Raw genomic sequence first — 6,705 nt, forward strand, 5'->3', positions numbered from 1 at the left:
TATCAATGGAGATAAATTTTTTATTCTCATTTCGTAAAAGAAAAAACATTTATTTGAGTTCAGTTAGCTGGAATCCATATTTCGGTAGTATTAGCACAACATCTTAACTGAATACTCTGCGATTGCAAAGGAAGAGCAAATGCAAAGAGTAAAACCAAAAAAATCTATTAAAATAAAAATGCATAAATTTAGTGAATGTAACTGGTATATCGCTATTACTTATTTTAATAACATCACATTTTTTTGTTAACTTGAACGTTGTACTTTGAAATATATAAAGAAGATGAACTGTAACACAATGTGAAGCATTTTGGCTGAACTAAGACCACAATAGCGAGAAATAAGAAACTGGTGGAAAGTATTTAAGGACTCACTATTTTCTTGGTGGGATTTGTGAGAGAAGAAGCCGACGATAATAATATTAATAAGAGATGATCTCATTACAGGATTGGAACTATTAATTGGGAAGAAGCGACAAGCAGATCAGCGAGCTAAACGCGCCTTACCTGTTTAATTTCTAACTCATTGCTATTTCTCACAAACGCAAGCAGAACTTGCAGTTGCTATGGAAACACGGAAGCATAACATTGACATCCATTGTGTGGATAATCAAATAAAAAGAATTATTTTCTTATATAGAGAGATAGCAAACTCACCCGTGATATTCCGAAACTCAGAGTACGCCAATACCGTGAGTGAATTGGAATGGAAAGCCAGATTTATTGATGCGATTTTGGATAACTGCAGATGGTCCTTGTCAGGAAATACTCTTGGAGGGATTAGGATGTTTTACAGAACTGCATTGGGATTAAGCTGTCTTGAATTGCACCGAAGAAGCTACGGCCGCTGTTCTGTGTGTATTAATTAGGTGTACTTTTCTGACTATTTTGTATATTTTGTTGAATGAAAAAACCCCAGTTTCCAGTAGAAGAAACTCATCCATCTCCGTATAAGGCCATATACTCCAGTATAGACCGTATAGTTAGTTCTTCGAGTGTGATTTTCAGCGACTCAGATCATTATTATTATTATTATTATGCAAAAAAGCACATCAGTGTGTGTTATCTAAAAGTTTACAAGCGCGCTAGGAGCTTGACCCACCTTTGCTATGAGTCGCCTCTATATATATATATATATATATATGTAGAAAGTATTTTAACATATATATATATATATATATATATATATATATATATATATATATATATATATATGCACCACACTAGCGTAGTATATGCAGAGGTAACCCATGATTAAAATACCTCACGCATTTTATCAAAATATGAACATTTATGTGAAGATTTTTGGGGATATTTTAATTTAATTTAGGATAGTTCTCCAAACACTTGTCTCAGAACCTAAAGTTATAACAGAAAATAACAACTTACCCCTCTTATATCTTGCGTCCTTATAGTCCTTATAAGGACTGGCTTAAATGGGCGAAGCAAGAATACTTTCCATCTTCCCCGTTATCTGTAGAGGACAGTGTAGGGATAAGGTGTTATTGAGCTATTAAAGCTCTGATCATGGTGGGAGAGTAACAGCAATAGCCGAGCCTCAGTTAGAACTACATTGACTACATCATTGCCATCCATTACACTCCAAGGGTATAAACCTTATGTATAGGGTGAAGCGGGCTCTAAAAATAAGACGATCCCGAAAGATCGCCCAACTCAGCGGTGAGCCTGTCATCGAGTGGAACAACGATGACAGGCTCACCCCGTCACCGAGAAGAACTTCTCAGCATTGGCTCTACCCAGCGGCAGGCTCACCCCACCACCAAGCAGGGCAATAATCTCAGCGGTGGCCCCCACTCAGAGACAGGCAAAAACCTGTTCCCAAACAGAGCCCTCTCAGAACCCAAGTCTCACCCGCACCGATTTCGACCTTATGAATAAGTAAAGCCGTCTCTAAAAATTCGGACGATCCCTAGACCACTCAATAGTGGGCGAAAGACTGTCCATCTCAGCGTTGGCTCCACTCAGTGATGGCCTTCCACCCACCACCGAGCAGAACCGCTCATATTCTGAAGAAAAGCATTCACCGACAAAGCCCCTCACCGGGCCGGAAAACACTTTCCCCGGAAACTCAAATTGCTCCCTTAAGGCAAAACCTTAAGAGAGCGAACTCATATTATTTTAGCAATAGCCGAGCCTCAGTTAGAACTTCATTGGCTACAGCATTGCCCAAGCCAGTTCGGATGAACCACGGGGCGCCCAGGATCAATCTGAGACATTTTTTAAAGCAACATATTAATATGATTTATTTTATATATAAAATAAGGTGTAGTAAATTTTTTGATTTGTTTATCTCAAACTAGAAAGATTAGAATAATTACTTATAAAATTTTTTGAATAGTTTTATTTCTTTTTGTTTTCTTAAATTTTTGTTCATAAAAAATAAAGAAAACATATAAATATATAAAGAAATAACTATATTCACAAGGCATCTAAGAATCAAATCAGTGAATTTCTTTATAAACTAACTGTATATAACAATTATGAACTATACCTATTCTTTAAATGCGATGTGGGATCTTTTTTTTCTCTTTTTTTAGAAAGCACCAGATGCATTTAAAGAACTCACGTCTTTCGAAATAGATGTATAAAATATATTGCAAAACGCGTTAAGTACTTATTAAGAAATTCACTGACTTTCACGAACTTGTGGCAATTGATTATACTGGTTAATCGCATCTCTAGTTTGTTATATCTATTATTTTTATTTACTTCATATTTTGCCTGGATTATGAGGAAAACAATCTAAGTTACCAAGAAAAAAAAAGAAGAAAAAAAAAAAAAAGAATTTGTGTCTATGATTACTTTCCCGGAAAACTGCCTGGTAAAATTTCCTCAATTACAGACAAATTTGAACACAGTATTCTTTCCAAAGCAAGGAAAGTATCAAAAACTACTTAACCATGCACAAATTTCATAATGTCAACTGTAAGAACAATTGTTACATTTCAACCAGAAATCTGCTTTCCAATCGCTTGGCGTTTAATGAAATCACGTGATCACCGTAATAGTCCAATGAATGATATCACCGGAAATGACGCCTCTGATTTGTTATCATTATGTTGACGGAGGTTGTTTTTGATTTTTAGAATGGTACGAACAAAAATGCTGTGCACGAACGCGATGTTTTATTTCTATTTTTTACGTAGTTTTTTTTTTTTCAGTGATTGTTGTATTACTTATGTTATTCGCTATCGTAGTTTGCCAGTTTTATGTAACAGCGAATATGGCGGTATGTTAATTTATTATGTGAATACGATTTTAGGTGTGTTTTTTTTTTAATGTTTTATGAATATGTTTTTTGATTGGTTGTTGTTTTTTCTTTTTTATAACGTTTGCATATCGAATTTGTTTATCATGAGATGTAAGTTTCACGGACTTTAAAAGGTCAGGTTAGTTCTCGAGGGCCGAAGGCCAGAGGTATTTCGTTCTGAGTAGCCATGTTTCTACCGTTGTTTTTTATTAATGGTGTGATTGGTTCTCTTCGTGAGAATTGGTAATAGCTAGTTTGGCCGTTGTTCCAAAGCGGCAAAAGGTTGGTTTCACTGAATCTGAAAGGTTGGATTATCTTTCAATGTTGCATTGTGTAAAGTGTTTATTATTATTATTTTGTATTTGACAGCGGTGTTATCGTTGTTGATGTTATTGGTGTTTAAAGGCTTCCTGATTGACGCAACATCTTGTGGATTTGTGTCACGTGATGGATACGTGTGTCACGTGGATTCTGCTTAGATTTCTCGGTTATCAGAAAGCAGTAACTGTAGTATACTTATATCATGGATGATCTCAAATCAGTTACTTCAACGAAATGTAAGCTTTTTTTATTCGTGTGCCCGCCCCCGTTTCTCTTCACCGTCCTAAGGGACGGTGAAGAGAAACGGGGGCGGTTGAGCCCTCCTAATTAGGGAATTGAGTATGTATTTTTGACTGTAGCAACGTGGGTTCAAGGGAGACATGTCAGAGATATGATTAGATTCAATTGCACGATGTATTCGTACGGGCAAAACTTTCATTCAAAGATTCCTTTGTTTATGATAAATTTGATTATTTTAAAGTGACATTTCTTTTTACAAATTTCATCATTCTGTTTCTTCTGAAAATAATCAAATTACTTATATTTTATTGTAAAACTTATATTTTACTTATACGCAAAAATATATTACGTACTTAAATATTTTAAACACTTTATAAAAATTCCAAATAACAATACACCTTAAAATATTTTGTATCATAATATTATAATAAATTTAACAGAGATGGTTGTGTATTGTGTGAACTTGAGGGAAGTGCGGGAAGAGGATAAGCAGTCCTTTTTAGGACTTCTAGAAATAACGGATGGCAATGCTTATAGCCAATGAAGTTTTAACTGAAGCTCGGCTATTGCCGTTACCCAGCCATGAATTAGAGCTTTTAGTTCAATAACATAACACCCCATCCACACACATTTTCTTCATTCAGTTTAAGGGGTAAAGAGTCAAGGACTCAGTCCATCTCCCAGTCCTTTTAGATCTTGTGTATTATGTGAATTACACGTCACTTTTTAATTTAATTTATTTTAGGTTCGCCAGTTATTTAGGTTTTTTGAAAGTGGCTTGAAGATTTCGCGTGACTAGAATTTGCATCGCATTGAAATAGAGCAAATACGCCATCAATATTACGTACACTAGCGAACAAATGAATCAGAACAAGCCGAATTTTCGTCTAGTTTTTGGTTTCGGTTTTAGTTCGCTATTTTGGTTGATTGCAGCGTGTTTTAACTGTCCCTACGAGTTTATCAATAAGGTTGTGCGTTCTTAATAGCGTAAACAAGTTGACATTCGCGGTAGTTTATTTATTTTGTGTAGATATAAAATGAATAGATCTCCAAGAAAGCGTTCAATGAGTCTGGTGTTGGTTTGAGTACTGTTAATGCGATTTAAAGAGGTTTAGGGAGACAACTACCTTTCTCTACTGACAGAAAAGGAAAATGGGCAAAAAAAAAGGAAAGTATACTAACTCAAGATTGTTTATTAGTTAGGAAAAGCAAAATGAATCCAAGATTGTCTGCTGTATATAGACTTGGCAGCTTGTGAGATTAATGTTTTCGACATGACAGTCCATCGAAGATTGCTGGAAGCAGAGAGGATTGCCCACAGATCAAAAAAGAAACAATTGTTGACCACGGCTTTGCAGAAAAAGAAGCTCCAGTAGTTGAGAAGTGGAAGAAGGTCATATTCTCAGATGAGCAGGTAGCCTATGTTCGCAATTCAGCGTCTGAGAAGACTTCTCCTGCCCACCTTCAACAAGCTCCTAAACACCCGACTAAAAAAGATGTTCTGGGGTTGTTTTACACATGACGGTCCAGGATCACTTGTTGATCAAAAGTGACCAATACATAAAAACCTTGGAGAAAAGAGTGATCCCACAGATGCAGGAAGACAAAGAATTCATCTTCCAACAGGATCTCGCTCCATGCAACACTAAGAGAGAGAGAGAGAGAGAGAGAGAGAGAGATGCTTATTAAATGACCGAAGCACCAAGAATGATTTCCGTTTGATTCTTCTTTTAGAACAACCCCATGAAACAATAAACATTCATGAAATGTGTAATTTGAACCAAGGATATCTTTATATGTCTCTTAATTTGAAGAAGTTTCTTACGGTTTTTTTTTTTATTTATTCAATTTTATTTTTTGTATAGCATCTATTGCTGTAATGTGTTTACCACAGGAGGGGAACCGAACCCTCCTACGTCTCCCCTGAGTTGCTCGACGCTAAACTTATTAATGCTTTATGGACGGTTTTATTTGGAACCCAAGTTTTCCTATTTATCCTCTAACTCCCAGACTAAATGTCCAGGCAAGAGATCAAACTTTTCAAGCTACTTCGGTCATTTAATAAGCATCGTTGTGGCGGTTTCAAATCGGAAAATGAAAATCATCTAACGCTTCTATGACATTCACACACATCCAACCCCGTAATGAAATTTGAATCCACCGAATGTTGGTTGAAAAAGGAAGATGCAAACCACTCGAGCAAGCAGGCAGCAAAATGATGCCACAACAGAGAGCTTTTGGGCGTTCTGTAGAATATTCAAATATTTTTCTAAAATTCTTCGTAAGATCTGTTGCAAATCTGCATGGAGTTTCAGATTTTGTAGAAGAACTTCGGATATTGCGTAATACCATTTGGTGTGTGTGTGTGAAGTTGCATTCCGTATTAACGGAAGTTTTTCTATTAACGTGCAAGATGGATGTTGGTGTGTGAGTTACTTTTAGCCTTTTTTCTTATAAGTAAATCCTTAAATATATTTAACAATTTTCTTTCTTAAAAATTAGATAACAGTTAACTGATAAGTTAAAAAAAATTTGTGTTAACTGAAAGAAAAACTTTCAAGTATAGTCGATAATCAATGGAGTGTAGTCCTTCAGGAGCATCCATTAAAAATGAATTGAACAATGAGCGTGTGTGTGTGTGTGTGAGAGAGAGAGAGAGAGAGAGAGAGAGAGAGAGAGAGAGAGTTCGATTAGATTTACACTCTGAGAGAATTTTAGTTGAATTATTTACCTTTATGTAATATAATCTTTAAAAATAAAAATATTCACAGTATTGTGTTAAATTAATAATAATAATAATAATAATAATATGAACATATAGTCAAAAGAATGAAACATACAACACACAAATACATATTCTTAACTAGCATATAA

The 6,705-nt window shown here is 35.3% G+C and overlaps 1 pseudogene; it reads right to left on the reverse strand.

The window, feature by feature from the left end:
• Positions 1 to 2,075: 2,075 nt before the first annotated feature.
• On the reverse strand, positions 2,076 to 2,197 carry LOC150096040 (U4 spliceosomal RNA; annotated as a pseudogene).
• Between the last annotated feature and the right edge of the window lie 4,508 nt (positions 2,198 to 6,705).

Source organism: Typopeltis vanoorti, chromosome 19 (assembly GCF_054136105.1).
Source record: "Typopeltis vanoorti isolate ZY-2024b chromosome 19, IOZ_Tvanoo_1.0, whole genome shotgun sequence".
NCBI lineage: Eukaryota > Metazoa > Arthropoda > Arachnida > Uropygi > Thelyphonidae > Typopeltis > Typopeltis vanoorti.